Source organism: Nycticebus coucang, chromosome 1 (genome assembly GCF_027406575.1).
Source record: "Nycticebus coucang isolate mNycCou1 chromosome 1, mNycCou1.pri, whole genome shotgun sequence".
Classification (NCBI taxonomy): Eukaryota; Metazoa; Chordata; class Mammalia; order Primates; family Lorisidae; genus Nycticebus; species Nycticebus coucang.
Window position 1 is genome coordinate 67,283,031 of NC_069780.1, and position 19,363 is coordinate 67,302,393.

Genomic DNA, 19,363 nt, shown 5'->3' on the forward strand with positions numbered 1-19,363 from the left:
GAGCTTTTCTATTCCATTTGCAGTCCAAAGCTATACCAAGGTTAAATGATAATTTTATGGATGAGTGGTAAGGGACTAATCTTTGTGCTTCCGATTTAAAAAAAAAAGTCTCTTATGTTTTCTTTACTTTTTTCTCATGGGCGATATGTCAGGAAGAACAATTTTTGAAAGAAATTTTAGGACAAAAAAGTAGGCACCACTCCTAACTTGCTAAAAACTATCAGCCAAGGGGCCCCCACTTGTCAATCACTGCCTGTCTTTAGCTGGGAAAGGGGGGAAGAGGGAGGGGACAGAATGCAGGCAATGCCGAAGTCGGAAATAGTGCTGACAAGGGACAGGACAGGTCTCGTTCACGTGGGGTTAGTTTATGTTCTCCATAATGTATTTTTCCCCCGGTGGAGCTACTCCGACAAAGTTGAAGTGACTGGGATACGTGTGTCTCCCACCTAGAGTGCTCACTCTTCATTCAACTAGCATCTAATCATGCTCCAGGCTAAGCCTGGTGCTTCTTCCTCAAGGAAACCTATAAGCCCCCTAAATCTAAACTAGGATCCTTTTTAATATTCTCTCTTACTACCCTGTTCCTTTCCTTCAGAGACATGTATGTGTAGGAATATACGTACATGTATAGCAATACAATGTGTAGTGATACATTAAGATCTCTTATTTCTTAGAAGTTTCTCTCTCACTTTCTAGCATGTGCTCTAGCCGGACAAGCACCCTATCTCAACATGCAGCCTGGTAGGTGGATTGGCAGACAGCCAATCAATGTTTCCTGAGTGAATAAATCTGTAAATATTCCTCACTTTGTCCCATTAGAATTGGGAGATTCTTTATCTTCATTTCTAATCAACTTTCTATTGGCATTTTCCCTACCAATTTAGATCGAGAGTTTCATAGTTCTTCCTTCACTGATGATGGGATTTAATATTTAAAGGAGTTCTATAGCGATTAGTTCTATAAAGAAATGGGTCATGGGTTCTATTAATATTCCATATGCTTTTAATTTATTGTTTTTTGTGTGTGTGGTTTTTGGCCGTGACTGGGTTTGAACCCGCCACCTCCGGCATATGGGACCGGCGCCCTACTCCTTGAGCCACAGGTGCCGCCCTCCATATACTTTTAAAAGTAAAGTTTATTTTCTCACAAAATTCTCTCCTGCGTACACTGCTAAGGAAGTGTCTTTTCACAATTGCTTAAACTCAATCCCATTTCCCTGAAGGATGCTGTTGCCTGCCGCCAGCCCCAGACACAGTTTAATGGCATTTGGGGAGGTTTGTTTCCTTTTTGCTTCCAGATGGCCACAGCAGTGATTCTGTCGGGGCAACCTCTGGACGAGCAGGAGCCATGCGGCTGTGCTGCCCAAGCCTTTCTGATACAAAGCCCTAGGGGAAAGATTAGGCAGATTAATTGTCACTAATTACTCTTGAGCCAGAAGATCTCCTTTTAGTATGACAAAATATACTAAAATCCATCAGACTGTTTGCCTGGCTGGTCAGAAAGATGGGATTCCACAATCCAGATGCAGGCACTGACATTCTCTTTCCTGGGAAACAAAACAAAGCTCAGTAAACAAACCAAGAAACCTTTACTTTCCTCTGCTGTCACCTCTGGTTACCATCCAATTAGTATTTGTTTTCCTTTTATTCACAAGCATCTCAAATAATTCGGTGTCTAGTTAGAATACATGCTTCTCCAAATAACAGACTGACTGGCTGATGGTTGTTCAAACAGGAGGGGATGATTTTTCTCACATAATAAGAAATCTGGAGGCCGTTTGCTGATGTTTATTCAGTGGCTTACAAAATCAGGCCTTTTGGCTGGTGGCTCTGATTCTCAGGCTGCTTCTCACATGGCTGTCAGAACTAACAGGGCTCCCAACAGCCTCTCCTAAGAACACATCTGTGTTCATGTGCAGGCAGCAGTGAGAGTTTATGCCTCACTGCCTTCTCTTTTAGCCAGGAGAAGGAGACGTTCCTCGTAAGATTCCCAGCTTCCCTTACCTTCCCTCACATTTTACTGGCTAGATCTGGGTTCCTTGGCTACTTCAGTTAAGAAAAAAAAAGAAAAAAGAAGAAGAATAGTTGTTCCAACCCCTCTGTCTGTAGGCGACAGAAAATGCCGAAGAGGATTGGAGATGGGTTTTGAAAAGGTATAGAAAACGTCTGCAATGGACTCTGACCTGGGACTCTTGCATAGGTTTTTGCAGTCTCATTTTTTTAAAAGACAAAACTACATTCATATTGGTGACATTCTCAGGTTTTAAGATGTTCTTTCTTTGTTTGGTGCCATATCCCCCATCTGAACTTTTCAAAAAAAGAATATTTGGCACAGAAGCGGCAAATCACACATCTACGTGGTAGATGAAACATATCAGCAGAACTTGTGCAATTTTCAAAAGATTATGTCTTTCTTTCTATATACAGATGCCTTTCTCCCTTCTCCCTTACTAGGGTGTTGTGTTTTTTTCTCTAAGGACCTTTTTCAGGTACTGCAATTCCCAGAGTAATAAAAGTAGAAGTTTATACCAAGTCGCAGTACACTTTTTATTAATTTAAACCAAGTTTAAGATTCAGAAATTTCATGATTTGAGACATTCAAGAAAATTGTTACGGTGAATTATTTTTATATTTATTATTTTTTAAAAGGGGATATATGACAGAAGTGTCCCAGCTTCTCTGTTCTTTCTTTCTTTCTTTTTTTTTTCTTGAGACAAGCATTTCACTTTGTCGCCCTCAGTGGAGTGCTGTGAAATCATAGCTCACAGTAACCTCAAACTTTGGGCTCAATAATACATAGTTCAATCACATTCTGTCCAGGCTAGAGATGGATGTAACTCACTGCTCAATCCCAGACTTTTGGTTTTATTTATCACCTTGCAGCATGTCATCTGTTCCTGACTTCTGACTTGTGGTATCTAAAGTCCCTAGATAACCCCCCTCAGGGCAATTGGATTTACATTTCACTTTATTAAGAGTCAAAAGAAAAAAATGGATAAACGTTATTGCTAATTATTGGTAGTTCCCTATGTAATGATGTAAAGTTACTTAATGTGTTAGCCTTTCACATGAAAGAAAGAAAATACAGTCTATAATCCTCACATAATCATGGTTAGGTGAATAAATTGATTGACCTGACCTATTTTTTCATCTGTGCATAATTAATGATAAATGCATCCCGAAAGCTGAACAAGTGTTTTTGATAGTTTTGATTTTACCTCTTTGAAAATACCCCTCAGGTCTGCTTTTTGTTTGCCTCTCTGATTGGGCATGAGCAATCGCCCATGCATAGAAATTCGTCCTGACTTACTCAATGACACTGTCTCTTTGGCATACAAATGCTCTTTCTAATATTTCTTGTTGCGGTCATCAAATGTCCTTACTACATCATCTACAAATATGGAGACTCTGCTCATCCAGAGTTTAGTATTTAAATAAAATATATAGCAGATTTCATCTGACACATATTTAAGGAAGTACATAATTATTGTTGTGCTGCACTGGGCATAAATGGTAAGCTACTCATGCCATAGTGATGGAAAATATATTTACATAGACTTAGCATTTTTAAACTCAGCAATGAGAAGAAGTTGGGGGCATGGAGTGAGAATAGGGATATAGTTTATGGGCTCAAGAGATTAAATATTTACCTGTTTTCTCCTAGCTCCATCAGCTCCAACCTAACAAAAGGTATCTATAAGCATTGATTATTTTGAAAATAAACTCATTGAAGGACTAGAGTGTCAGACAACTGTTGATAGAACAATTAGAAAAGGAAAATCTTTCCATGTATGATTATCTTGGCATAAGACACCAAGAAGCAGAGGCCCTTCAGTAGCATGGTCATGTGTGGAGAAGTCAGAGAGTTTGTGCTCTTATTTTCCAAGGGCTTCATATTACCAGTTATGATGCAGAAAACACTTCATAAGCCTGGGTGATCATGATAGTAGATCTCCTCTTACTGATAGAGTAGGTATGGTAGGCAGGATTTTAAGATTGCCCCTAAAATTCCTGCCCTCCGTTTCTGTATGCCTTATATAATCCTCCCCCCATTCTTTTGAGAACAAAAACCTATGAATTTGATCAGGTACCATTCCCGTGATTAGGTTACATTACAAGGCAAACACGAAGGAATTTTTCAGAAGTAACTAAGCTCCAAAACCAGTTGACTGTAAATTAATCTAAATGAAGATTATCCTATGTGGGTTTGACCTAATCACATGAGCCCTAGGAGGGAAAGTGTCCTTCTGGCTTTGAAAAAGTGAGCAAGTAATGTCTGGGCTCTGAGGATGCCCAGGGACCTCATAACAGCCCCTGCCAGCAGTCAGCCAGAAAATGTGAAACCAAGATCCTACAATTATAAGGGACTAAATTCTGCCAACAAATTAAATGAGCTTGTGATAGATCCTTGAGCTCTACATGAAAGCAGCCTTGATTGCACCCTTTTGAGATTCTCAGCAGACCCAGTGAAGCTATGCCTGTATGTCTGAACTATAGAAACTATGGGAAAATAAAAAGGTGTTGCTTTAGGTCACTGAGTTTGTTTGCTAGGCATAAGTAGAAAACTAACTATGTTGCCCTTGATAGAGTGCTGTAGCATCACAGCTCACAGCAACCTCAAACTCTTGGGCTTAAGCGATTCTTTTGCTTCAGCCTCCCAAGTAGATGGGACTACAGGTGCCCGCCACAATGCCCAGCTACTTTTTGCTGCAGTTGTCATTGTTTAGCTGGTCTGGGCCAGGTTCAAATCTGCCACCCTCAGCGTATGTGGCTGGCGCCATAACCACTGTGCTAGGGGTGCCAAGCCAGGTTTTACTTATTCATTTAACAAATATTTATTGAACACTTACTATATATATTTTCTTTTTTTCTTTATTGAATCATAACTGTGTACATTAATGCATTCATGGGCTATAATGTGCTGATTTGATATATAATGTGGAATGCTTACATCTAACTGATTAACATAACCATCTCCTCAGAATTCCAAAAAAGTCCTCAATAATTACTACAAAAGTCTATATTCTCAGAAATATGAAAATCTGGTGGAAATTGACCAATATCTGGAAGCATGCCACCTCCCTAGACTCAGCCAGAAAGAATTAGAAACACTGAATAGACCTATATCAAGCACTGAAATAGCATCAACATGAAATCTCCCAAAAAAGAAAAGTCTGGGACCAGATGGCTTCAAATCATAATTCTACCGAACCTTCGAAGAGGAAGTAGTACCTAAGACAATAAAGAAAGACAACTATAGACCAATATTATTAATGAACATTGATGCAAAAATATTCAATAAGATCCTAGCAAACAGAATTCAGCAACACATCAAAAAAATTATACACCATGATCAAGTTGGTTTTATCCCAGGGTTTCAAGTTTGGTTCAACATCTGTAGATCCGTAAGTATAATACATCACGTAAATAAAATAAAAAACAAAGAGCATATGATGCTCTCAATTGATGCAGAAAAAGCTTTTGATAATATCCAGTATCCTTTCATGATCAGAACACTCAAGAAAATAGGCTTAGAAGGGACATTTCTGAAACTGACAGAGGTCATCTACAGCAAACCCACAGCCCATATCATATTGTATGGAGTAAAATTGAAAATATTTCCACTCAGATCTGGAACCAGGCAAGGATGTCCATTGTCTCCACCACTATTCAATGGAATTTCTAGCCATCGCAATCAGGTGAGAGAAGGGGATCAAGGGTATGCAAATGGGGTCAGAGGAAATCAAACTCTCACTCTTTGCTGATGATATAATCCTATACTTGGAAAATCCCAGGGACTCAACTACCAAACTCTTAGAAGTAATCAAGGAATACAGCAGCATCTCAGGATACAAAATCAATATTCACAAATCAGTAGCTTTTAAATATGCCAACAAAAATTAAGCTGAAAATATAGTCAAGGACTCTATTCCTTTTACAGTAGTGCCAAAGAAGATAGAATATCTGGGGATTCATCTAACAAAGGAAGTGAACGATCTCTATAAAGAGAATTATGAAACTCTGAGAAAAGAAATAGCTGAAGATGTTAACAAATGGAAAAACATACTATGCTCATGGTTGGGAAGAATCAACATTGTTAAAATGTCTATACTACCCAAAGCAGTCTATAGATTTAACCCAATCCCTTTTTTATTGTTATTAATCATGAAGAGGTAGCTCGTATATATTAACACATTTGTGGGGTATAATGTACTGAATTCATATACCATTTGGAATGTTTACAGCGTACTGGTAAATATATCACTCACCTCATTTACTTAATTATTGTAACAATCCCTTTTAAAGCACCCTTGCGATACTTTAAAGAGCATGAAAAAATAGTGCTTAGTTTTATATGGAATCAGAAAAACCTCAAGAGGCAATACATTACTCAGAATAAAAACAAATCAGGAGGTATCACATTACCAGATTTCAGGCTATACTATATATATTCTCTTAAACCATCTTGCACTTGGATAGGCAAAGAAAATTAGGTTTTCTTGTATTTTGTGTAACTGATTGCATTTTCATAGGTCTTCATCAACTGGAGTAAGCAACAGAGAAAAAAAAAATTAAACTTGTCAATTAAAACCAGTTCTGTTTCTGCAAATTTTAAAGCTTTGCATTTCATGTAAATATTCAGGAAAGTCCAGCTCCATTGAGAAGCTGTGTGATCCTTGTGGTGAGGTGGAAGAGAGATGGGTCAGCACATCCACTCAGTGATCTCTGGTCTCTCACTGGTCTCAGCTGTGATGTGGTTGGCTTAGGGTGCTCTCTACATGGTGATCACTAGGTCAGGCCTTATTCCATCCCTGACAGTTCTGCTGGTACCTGCTGGTGGTCTGTGGCTGGTGTAGGTCATGATTGTGTCTCTCCTGATTGGGTTGGGCCTTTCAGGACTCCCTGTCTGACGCAGCCTCACTCAGCCCCCTTTCTGCATCCCATTCACCTGTTCCTGGTTTGGGAGCTCCATCCCATTCCTTTATGTAAGTAGGTCTATTGTCAGAACCCTGGTTCTAACTCAGTTTTCACCCATATCTCTCTCACTCCGTCCTCTGCCCTCATCTCCAGAAGGCATCTGGGAACTCCTGGGTCTTACAAGAATTGAGACAACTGAGACGCACTCTGCCTGATCACAACAGACTGTTTTCCTTTTAATATAACCCCAACCCCATGCCACACCACTGCAAAGATGCAAGGCAATCTACTTCCAGAATCCTAGAAGTGAGGAAGGGGAAAGGTCATAAGCCTCAGTGTTCCCAAAGAGGTACCTATACATTTCCCCAACCAAGAAGAAATCCTGACAGAGACAGATTTAGACACATATAGCTCACCCCTGCTTCTCCTCCCTCCATCCTCTTCTTTTACTATAATCCCTCAATGCTGAAAGAAACAAGTTTTGTTTTATTTCTCCGTTTTATACTCCCAGGAGAATTTCTGATTACTCTTGCATCAGGAAGGGTTTGGGTCACCTAATTCCTTAGCTATAATGGAGGATGTGGAGTGCTAGAGAAATACAGGTCAGCCAGTAAGTGAGTCTAAACGGGATGATATTTGAAAGATATTACACCTGAGTACAACCCCCTGTAATAAAACTTCCCAATCTAAGGGTATATGTACTTTTATTTAGGGGTCACTTCTCTCCTTCCCCAAAGGCAGGAGCTAAGTCTCTGCCTTGAATCTACTTTCTCATTTTCCTAGCTCCCTGGACTCACAAGGGAGGCTGGGTAAATCTGGGAACTAGTCCTCTCCCATTTCCAGAAACAGACCTTGGATCTCACAGAAGCCTGTCGTCTCCCGATATTGGATGCCACCTCCAAACCCATACTTACCCTCATGTTCTCTTTGGCCTTGGCTCTGTGGTTCACAAGGTGAAAGGCTGATAGCCAGTTAGCCTTGAGATTAGGATGATGTGACTTCTTTGATCTTCAAGGGCTTCTTCAGCCAGCATTTGCTTTTAGATTTATTTGCTCTGTGTACCCTTCCTGGCCTATATGTAGATACTGACTCCAATCTGTTCAAGATGTAATTTTTTGAAATATGCCTGAGCTGCTTCAATAGGCCTCCCTCTTTGAATGGGGCCCAGTTCTTTTAAAGAGAAAAGATCTGTAAGATCCCTCTCTTTCTTTCTTCAGTCTATTAACTGTCTGTAGTTGCCTCTGTAGATAATTGTGCTTTCTTTTCCTGACATTAAGATGATTCAACTTTCAAGTTCTTGCCTGACTGTAACATTTTGGTGGTGTAAATAAAGGATTCCCATGGATTCTTGAGAATCTTCAAATGGGTGACTTCATGCAGGAAACTCGTAGATTGTTCCCTGAGATGTGGAAAGAAAATATAGCTTATTATTTAGTCAATAGTGGCCTGCTTTTTCTCATAAGCCTAAAGCATTTATGATGCAATCATTTGACAACTCTTTTAGATAATGCGTCATATTTTACCTAAAAATGTACATTTCTTCATATTTCCGATTGCTGTTGCCCAAGAGGGCATCTGTGTATTTGAAAATGGTATGTGGCTTGAACAATGAAGGGAGATGTTATGCTTAGATCCATGGGGTACTTTATAAATAATAAATACAATAACACAATAACAGTCTATCTTTTCCATCCTTGTTCTTTTTCTTTCTTTCTTTCTTTTTTTCTTTTTGAGAGTCTCACTCTGTTGCCTCCTCAGGCTAGAGTACCATGGCATCAGCTTAACTCACAGCAACCTCAAACTCCTGGGCTTAAGCTATTCTCTTGCCTCAACCTCCCCAGTAGCTGGGACTACAGGCACCCACCACAATGCCAGGCTAATGTTTTTCTATTTTTAGTAGATACAGGCTCTTGCTCTTGCTCAGGCTGGTCTTGAACTCCTGAGCTCAAGGGATCCAATGGATCATCCCACCTCAGCCTTCCAGAGTGCTAGGATTACAGGCATGAGCCACTCTGGTCAGTCTGTCTTTCCCTCCTCCCTCCCTTCCCACATACAATGCTCTGCATTGCTTTTAAAGCATTTTGGAGATACCTTTTTTTTTTGCAGTTTTTGGCCCGGCTGGATTTGAACCAGCCACTCCTTTGAGCCACAGGCACCGCCCACATTTTGGAGATAACTTGACAAGGCATATTCCCTGGCTTTGTAGCCAATGAGGGCTGATGGTCCTGCCTCTGGGCATTCTACAGGTTGTGTGCTCCTGAAGCCTCAGGCCAGGATGTCTCTGCCCATTTTCCTACTCAGCTTGGTTAAGGTCGTTTCCTTTGCCATCTCTGCCACCTTAGTTGTCACTGGCTCTGTAGACTCCCCTACCACCACCTGCCTCTACCACGTATCCCTGTGAATCAGATGGAACATGCCTTAGGCTGTCTTCCTTTTCTAGTCATGGTTTACCCAACTTCATTACTGCTTCCTCTGATAGGGCAGCAGGGATCCCAATACTAAATGCTCGCCTCTTGGTTTGTTAAAAAAAAAATTAGAAAAATAATATTCATAAGCTTTTTCAAGCCTATTGCCTTGCTGCACAAAGTCCTCTTTTGAATGTGTGGAAATGCAAATTAATTTAATTCTATCTCCATTCCTAATGTAATAACAGTAATACCTTCTCTCCACTTCAAGGAGGCAGTTGAATGCCTTAGGCCAGATAGAGAGTTGGGCACACTGAAATGCAAGAGAGGAAAACAAGGGAATATTTTTAAGGTTTAATTAAGTACAGAGTGTTCTGTAGTGAATAAAATAGAACAATCTCTGCTTCATGAAGGTCACAGCCTTGTGAGGTAGACAGATATTACACAAATAAATAGGTAATGCTAATTTGTGGTAAATGTTTTGAAGGAAAACAGCCAGTAGGAAAGAGAATGACTGGGGTTGACAGCGGCAGGAAACTGTTTGACAGGAACATCAGGAAAGGTCTCCTTGAGACATAAGGAAGAGCCGCAGAGGAGTAGATGTTAGGCAGAGGACAAGGGGAGAGAGAGAAGGCCCATGATGGCTTCCCAGCCCTCACAGAGCAAAAGCCGAAGTCCTCCTATCACACACAGCACTCTGCCATGGTTTAATTCTCTATCACCTTTCTGACCAAATGCTCAGGTATCCTCTCATCTCTCTGACCTCATTGTCTACTTCCCTACTTTTCATTCCCTGTCACTGGCTGGTTTTGCAAGTGTGTCAGGCAAACACAGGGCCTTTGCACATACTGTCTTCTCCGGCTGGAAGGCTCCTTTGCTAGGTAGCTGCAAGGATCCCTTCTCACATTCTTCAATGTGAGAAGACCTTCCTTAGCTACCTTCTCTAAAACTCCAATTCCTCCTATTCTAATATTTTATGTCACCCTTCCCTTGATTTTTCTTCTTATTTTTATCTGATGGCTGTATTTACTTTTGAATCCTACTTATGGACTCTCCCATGCAATGGGATGGAAGCTTTGAGGGTAAGAGTGTTCATCAATTCCATTCACTACTGTGCTTTAGCAACTGCAATAGGGTCTGGCACACAGTAAGCATTCAGTGTTTGTTGGATGTACAAATGAATGACTAATACATCTGTTTCAGTTTTGGTCTGGTTTGTTTGTTTTCTTTCCGGCTCGTGGCATTTGTTTTCCCTCAGTACGCCTGTACTCTCTCAAGGGCTTAACCCACTCCACGTCATCCCTGTCTCTCTGCTTCCGATTCTCCAGTAATCTGAAATAACTCGTCGGTTCTTAATGATATTTCAAATTTTAGTTCTTCCTTCACACCCTTAACAATGATTTACGGAGCACTTACTACGGACATACCAGGCACTGTTCCTGGCAATGAGAATATGGTGGCAAGAAAGACAATATCCTTGTCTTCATGGTGCTCGGATTTTCAGCCACTTTTTTTCAGAGATTCTATCCTGTGACAAACATATGAACTCTGGTTCTCTTCTGCCTCCACCTGCCACAGTGTCGTGGTAACAGCAGGAGCCAGCCTGGCAAGGTACCCACTGTTGAAGTCACACAAATATGGCATCATGGAGCAAAAGATGAGAGGTGACGCTGTCTGACGCAGGTCTTCCAGAAGGATGCAGTGACGCCTGAGCAGGGCCCTCAGAAGGAATTGTTTATCTGGGAGGGGGCAGTGTCTTCCCTCTTTGTGAATAAGCACAAGCTGGCTATCCAATTTCCCACCACCGTTTAACTTCCTCATTACATGAAAAGGAGGGTTATTTCATTCTAAATTTGTTCTTAGATAAATTAGAATGGCCACTGAGGAAGAATGGCTACATCTGTGTAGGCTATAAAAAGCAACGAAGCGTCGTCATTCTGATTCCCAGAAGCACATGGCTTTACAAAACTTGATTGCTCACATTTGAACGTGGCATTGAAAACACACACATTGTGCACTCCAAACTACAAACTTCTAGTGTGGCAAATGCCTGTAGAAAGTTACTTGGGATCACTGATGGGGAAATCTGACAGATTTAGATATTAGGCGTAGCTGACACTAACGCCTTTCTCTGGGGGCTTCTGATGTACTGCCACAATTACTAAGAATAAAATTGGAGATGTAGTATGATACATATTCAACACCTTGACAGCTGAAAGTATTCTAGAGATAATTTTTACTAGCATATTATAGTTGATGAAAAGAATTATAAATTTTATATATATGATATTTAGTTATTTAGGAATTAATAAAATGTACAATATTTTCACATATAACTGAATCTTTTTTTTTTTTTTTAGAGACAGAGTCTCACTTTGTCACCCTCAGTAGTGTGCAGAGGTGTCACAGCTCACTGCAACCTCCAGCTCTTGGGCTTAGGTGATTCTCTTGCCTCAGCCTCTCAAGTTGCTGGGACTACAGGTGCCTGCCACAATGCCTAGCTATTTTTTGTTACAGTTTGGCCAGTGCAGGTTTGAACACACCACCCTCGGTATATGGGGCCGGTGCCCTACTCACTGAGCCATAGGTGCCACCCATATAATTGAGTCTTAATAGCTAATATGTTCATGTTTTATGTTGGACCATACAGAATCCTTACCTAATAAATGCCAGTGTTTTTCCAAATAATGTTAAATTTTAGATAATTATAAATGGAGAATCACAGGCTTTTTAGGTCTATTGGACAAAAATAAGTGATACCATACTGCGTATTACAGTATTATAATTGAGAGTTCTTTCAGAGTAGGAATAGAATGTTATTTACACTTGTTTTTCTTCACACAATGTTAGAGCACCAGGCACAGAATGTCACATGTAGAAGGTACTTGGTACAAGTAGGATTAATCATCAACAGATATATAAGTAGATTGGCTTAGGGAAACAGAGGTATGAGTGTTTAATCCTCACACTATACACGAGAAAGGTAAATTGCATAAACATGGACTCTGGAACTAGACAGCCTGGGTTCAAATCCCAACTCAGCTACTTACTTCATACTATGCCTCAGTTCCCTGCTCTGAAGATAATGGTTCCTACCTCGGGTGGTAGTGAGGATTAAATTCATTAGTGCAAGTAAAGGATTAAAACAATGCCTTGAACATGGTAAAGACACAATCATATTAGCTACTATTAGGTAAGATAAACACAGATCCTCAAAAAGGAAATAGAAAATGTAGGGCTAATAAGCCCTTGCCATCCTTTTCTCCTTAAACATTATTTTCCTAGACATACGTGCTGGTGAACACACACACACACACACACCTGTACACAGCATATACCCTTCGTAAAACTGAAAAGAGAAGAGGTTCCTTCACAGGTTATCAGGAAAAATAGTCAATTGTTCCTTAGGGATCCCAATGTAGTGTCTGCTCCTTTAAATGAACTCAGCCTGACCTTGTAAATCTGAGCTGGAATTATGTAAAAGGGCTCTGCACAGTCCTCCAAGCTCTATTCCTGGAATAATTCCAGGTCATTTTCCATCTGTCAGTAATGATAATCCTTGCTCTTGGTGTAACTATTACAGATAATCTTTTCAGATATTAATTTATGTGGCTTTCTCTTTGTATCTTTTCTTTTCCAATGCTCCTGACTCTCCCCCCTCTCTGTCTCCTATCCCCATTCAGGCTGACCTTTGATCTCTGCTCTCTGGCTTCTGTTGGCTTCAGTGACAGGTGGAGGCAGGGAAGACTATGAGGTTTGGATGGAAAGCATTAGTAACCTGCAAAATTCTCTGACTTTCTTTGCTGAATATTTAAGCTCATGGGCTATTTAAAGGGGCTGTAAAACTGGTAGAAAGATGAAGTTGTTTTATGGAGATAGGATAGTTTAGGAGAAACACAAGGAGAGAAAGATTTCTGCAATTTTAAAAAAGATTTTATTGAATTATGACAGGGTTTGCATTCTGAGGGTTTTATTGGTAAAAGAGATGTGAACATTGTTTCCTGACAAAGTTGAAACATGTGACATGACTCCAGAGGCAATTGGCTGTTTACTTGTCTGGGAAAATGGAGTTGTGAGCACCTGCAAAGCTTGGTTGGAAGTGGTAAACAGCCAGAAGAAAGGAGACATTTGGGCAAAAATTATGGGCTTTTCCAAATAATCTATGAGGACAGTAGTCCAAATTCAAAAGTGCCTCTTCGTGCAATGCACAGAGCTTTGGAAATGTAGCAAAATGCCCATAAAAAAAACAAAAAGTGGCCATCTGATCGAAAATATACTTAGGGATAAATATCAGGTGGCCAGCTGATGCAAAATCTGATCAATTAGATCAACCCTTTTTTATCTCACAGCACACTTGACCATATAGTTAAACTTCCACGGTGCACTTAAATTATGTTGATCAAAACCAGAAAAGAATTAAAAAAAAAATACATACTTACTGTGCTTTGAAATTCTTTCGAAAATAATTAATAATCTTTAAAATTTTTGCAACACACCTAAGATCCTCTCATAGCACACCAGGGTGCAGTGGCACATGGGTTGAAAATCGCTAAATTAGATAATGATCTATCTATCTCATCGAGAAACCCCAAGAAATAATAGGCAAAGTTTGCCCTTATCTGGTGGGATGGGACTCAAAATAGAAATGAACTTGACATATACAAAAATGAAGAGGTATGATGGTTCTGACAGGTGTTTTTATCTTGCACAGTCATTACCCTCTCTACTGTTAACAAGATATGAGCTGTTGTAGGGAATTTACTTCTCCTCCCTTTGGGGAGACTTGATGGAACAGTTCTGCAAGTTCCCTTGCCTTCCTGTAGCAAAGGGAGGAGGGCAAAAGACTGAAACTAGATCAACTATGTTCTCCATTTTAGGACTTTGATGAGAGGAGAGACGCACACGCCAAGAAACTGTTAGATCTGACTGATCCAGAGTCAGTAATAGTCAGTTCCTGCCACCTGCATGCCCAGAGCTGCCCTTTGAAGTCCAGTTCTTCAGGTTTGCCTTTGAGTCTGAAAACTGCTCCGTATGCTCAAGTTAGAAAGGCTTTTGGTAGAAATACAAAGTTAGAAAGAATTATTAATTTTTGTCATAATTCTCTAACCTATCAGTTCTACTAACCCTTATACCATCTCACTGTACTGGCTTGAGGAACTGGCAATAAATTGCAGTTGTGGAAGGCCTTGGCTTCTCACCAAGAGGCGTGTTCTGTCCTTCAGCTTCACATGTTGATCTTTTTAAGATGAGATGACCCTGCTTTCTCCCTGCCTCAGCCCAAGTGACTGATTCTTTTGACTTTCCCTTTCCCAGAAGCTACTTTGGGGATGAGTATCAGAACAGTGGCCAAAATCTACTTCATATATGTCAAGATGGAGTATTGCGCACAACCAGTTATTAAACATTACTGTGAACCAATCTTCTTTTGGTTAATAACTGAGGTCAAGAGCTGGATTAGGTTTTGTTGCAAAGACAAAATGTTTCAACAATTTTTATTTTACTCTTTTATTCTATTTCCTTTTATCCGAATTGGTAGCTTTTGTTTGCTATACAAATCCCACACTAAAATTTTTATTTTATTATAAACAAGTTATCTCAAAATATTAGTAAATTTATTATTGTAGTTTAATTTTAATATCTTCACTTGGTTTTTATAAAACGTTAATATATAACAATTTTGTTTTGAGTTATGTAATAATTTAGTTTTACATTTGCTGGATACATAATATCTTGACTTTGAGTGTTTCCATTTCCTCTCTTTTTTGTAATTTATCATCTTAATAGTTTAATACATAATGGAGGAGATATGTTAAAAGTTCCCAATGTATTGATTTTAAAATTATTAATATTTGTATTTACAAATTATTGTATTGTAGGATAAGAAATTTTCATAATAAAAGAAGAAAATTAAGCTAAAAGTTTTTTGTATTTTCTCTCTAAATTTATTTTTATTTTCTTTTAAAATTTGTATTCTCTAAAGTCAAGTGATCAAATACTTAGAAATGATCTTGGGCGGTGCCTGTGGCTCAACAGAGTAGGGCTCCGGCCCTATATGCTGGAGGTGGCGGGTTCAAATCCAGCCCTGGCCCCCCCCCAAAAAAAAAAGAAATGATCTCAACAAGCTGAGTACCCTACACACAGTAATTGCTTAATTAAATATTTATTGATTAGTTAACAAGGCAATTTTATTTGTTTTTATACACTACAAACTATCTTACAAGGCATTAAACTACACTTCTGTGTTCCTCCTTAATGAGAGAGTAACTTGCAAATTTTTCATTTAGGTCTGTTTTCACTTTGTTTATATAGAAATGATCCCAGTTTGTCTCAAGTGGTCATATGTGGTAAGATTCATTCATTACATAAAGTTTTCTGTTCATCTATTATGTGTTGGCATTGGACTGATATAGCAATTGAACACACTACCCCTACCTTCTATCTTCAAGAAGTTCTCTCAGGGCCAGCGTGGTGGCACTCCTAGCACTCTGGGAGGCCGAGGCAGGTGGAATGTTTGAGATATGAGTTTGAGACCAGCCTGAGCAAAAAGTGAGACCCCGTTGCTACTAAAAAATAGAAAAACTGAGGCAAGAGGATTGCTTGAGCCTGAGTTGGAGGTTGCTGTGAGCTATAATCCCACAGCATACTATTCAGGGCAATAGCTTGAGTCTCTGAAGAGTAAACAGATAAGAACAAAAACTAATAAGTGGGCCAAGACTAAATAGACATAAGATCTGAAAGTTTTCTGGGATTAGGAGAGCATTCACAGAAGACAAGCTCAGAGATTTTAAAAATGTTTAAAAAGTCAATAAAAGTTTTCTTGCTCTGTTTGGGGCTAAAAGCATCTTAAGCACACTTATTTCTCCCTTCGAAATAAATTTTTATCAGATAAGGCTAAAGTAAAATAATTAAGTGGCTTAACAAAGAAGTAGCAGCTTACAACACCAAAAGCATCATCCATAAAAGAAAAAAAATTAGATTTTATCAACCTTAATAACCTTTTCTTTACAGAAGAAAGTGTTACGAGAATGAGAAGACAAGTTACATATTGGGAGTAAATATTTGCAAATTATATTACCCGTAAGGATTCTTATATCCAGAAGGTACAAAGAACTCTCAAAACTAAATAATAAGAAAAAGAATAACCCAATAAAAAACAAGCAAAAGATTTGAACAGACACTTCACCAAAAAAAGAAATATGGGTGGGAAGTAAACACACACAAAGAGGCCCAACGTCATTAATCACCTAGAGCAGCAGTTCTCAACCTGTGGGTCCCCGCGACCCACAGGAACTGTATTAAAAGGTCGCAGCATTAGGAAGGATGAGAACCACTGATCTAGAGAAATGCAAATTAAGGCACAAGATATTACTGCACACCTGTTAGAATAGCTAAAATTAAAAAATGAAAAAGAATATAATACCGAGTGCCTGTAAGGGTATAGAGGAAGTGGGACTTTCATATATTGCTGGTGGAATTGCAAAAATTGTACAGCCACTTTTGAAAACAGTTTCCTGACTTTTTATAAAGTTAAACATATACTTGACCATGTGAACCAGCAAACTATGTTTTTTTGTTTTTTTTTTTTTGCAGTTTTTGGCAGGGGCCAGGTTTGAAACTGCCACCTATGGTGTATGGGGCCAGGGCCCTACCCCTTGAGCCATAGGCACTGCCTCCAGCAATCTACTTTTTATCCAACAGAACAGAAACATATTTACAGAAGACCATTACATAATGTTTATAGCATTGATTCATACTGCCCCAAAGCGGAGACTATCCAAGTGTCCTTAAAGTGATGAATGGATGAATCAGCTGTGTTGCATCCATATTGTGAAACACTGCTCTGTAGTAGAAATACACTACTGATATGCTCCAAGATGAGAATGAATCTCAAAGGGACTATGCTAAGCAAAGAAGTCAGATCCAGAAAGCTACATAATGTATCATCTTCTCAGGTGGCATTCTAGAAATAAGCCACAGAGAATATGAGGATGGGCTGAGGGTTGATAACAAAGCGGCAGCTCAAAGGGAATTTTCACATTGATAGACTGTTTTATTTATTTAACATGGTGGTAAATATGACCATGTTTTTTGTCAAAACAATAGAACTGTATACCACAGAGGATATGTTTGACTGTATAAAAGTGTTAAAAATGAAAAAATAGTCTCTACCTTTCAGCGTCTTGCCCAAAATTATAAATAAAGAGATAAAAATAAGATCAATTTTTAGTATAACACCCTCAGTATTTATAGCAGGCAAACGGAGTATATACTATTTTATATTATACATGGACACATACACAGATTTTGAGAAGTGCTAGGAGGCAGAGCATGATGGCAGACAGGACGGACGTGTAGCCCACCTCTCCCAAGCCACCAGGTGAGAGGAAAGGTGGTCTGGACCTTCCCTGTGTGTGGATTATTGGAGTGGACAGACAGCTGGAGACGCCCAGTGAACTGGTGGTTTGCTATATATGAGGGGTAATTTAAAATCACAGACTCTGTTGTAGAGATTCTTCCCTGCTCGGCCGTGCTGGCCAGCAGGCCCCTCCCCTACGGAGGTCAGAAGCTTGTAAATGCTGACAAAATCCAATTGACAAATAATTAATCCTGAACTGAGGGAGGCATCCGAAAGGAGAGCCACTCAAAACCACAGGGAGCTGGGCAAACTGTTAGACAATTGAAGGGAAGGGATCCTGCCCGGGAAACAGACATTTTGAACTACCCAAAAGGGCGGGCACCTTTCCCCCAGGCGTTGGAGGGGGCTGGCGGTTCAGGCTGCTCAGCGAACTGGCGGGCGCCCATCCAAAAGGGAAACTCTGAACCATAAAACTCAGAATAAGTCCCCCGAGCGCTCCAACCATAGGAACCAGCTTGAAGCATAGGACCCGGCTTTGGCTTCTGGAGCCGTGAAGCTACTGAAGCTGCGGACCAGCTTTGGCTGCTGAAGCTGTGGGAACCAGCTACAGGAGATAGAGCCGCGAGCCGGTCAACCACCAAATGAACTCAGCACCGCTCCCCTTATGGCCGATTGCAGTTGCCAGTTTGCAGGGGAACCTGGGAACAGAGTGGAGGGACTTAGGAAGCATGGACACCTGCACTGAGAGGGAAGGTTGGTTGCAAGTGCTGTCTGGAAAAGAACAGCCGAGGTTGTACAATTCTTAGGCTACAAACTTTTACGGAAACTCCAAAATGGCCATCGGCCATGGAAGGTGATTACCATGGTAATGGTATAAACTATAAATCAGGTATAAGTCTCGGAACCACTCACAGCACCACTTGGTGTCCAGAAAGTATATTGCAGTATGAATATAATCCTATGAAAGTTGATCCCTACAGCAGACATATAGATATTTATAGGTATATTTCTACACACAAGAATATTTTTGTAGTTGGTGCCTTTTTTTTTGTTTTGTTTTTTTTTGTTTTTTTTGTTTTTTTTTTGTTGTTGTTGTTTTTTTTTTTCCTCACCATTTTCTTAGAGGAGATTTTGATACTTTTTTATTATTACTTTTTATATAGATATATTTTTTATTTCTATGTCTTCTAATTTTAATTTCTTCTTTCTTCTCATTTAACATTCCTTCTAACACCACTTTTCTCTCTCTTTTTTTTCCTTTCTCTCAATTATTTTACAATTATCACTACTTTTATTGCAGTTGTTCTTATATTGCTGTTGTAGTGGCTGTTGCCAGTATGTTTATGTGTTTCTGTCTGTCTCTGTATCTATGGGCCCATGTGCCTGGTAACCTTTGTATCTGTTTATTCGTTCATTCGGTCTCAATGAGCTTGGTGTTACGATCTGCAACTCTGAGCTCCTAACACTCCCCTCCACTCTCACTCTGTGATCTGGAGACCTGCCCCCCCCCAGGAGTCCAGATTCTTGGGTGAACTCTTGACAGGTGTAGACAGGACCTGGACTGCAGCTGCCCAGTGCTGACCCTGTAAGCAAAGGAGCGAGAAGATGACGGTCGGCTGAGAGGGAATTACACTGGAGCGGTGGTGCCCCGAGGTGCAGAGCAACAGCCATCTTCAGCAATAACA

General features: G+C 39.8%; 1 long non-coding RNA gene across 1 annotated transcript in view; it reads right to left on the reverse strand.

The window, feature by feature from the left end:
• Positions 1-1,126: 1,126 nt before the first annotated feature.
• Positions 1,127-19,363, reverse strand: part of LOC128588516 (uncharacterized) — a 32,791-nt gene continuing 14,554 nt past the window's right edge. Inside the window, exons 2-3 of the long non-coding RNA XR_008380793.1 lie at positions 7,832-8,316; positions 1,127-1,385 (exon numbers count right to left, since the gene is read on the reverse strand). This is a non-coding gene — a long non-coding RNA (uncharacterized LOC128588516). The remainder of the gene's footprint in view (positions 1,386-7,831; positions 8,317-19,363) is intronic.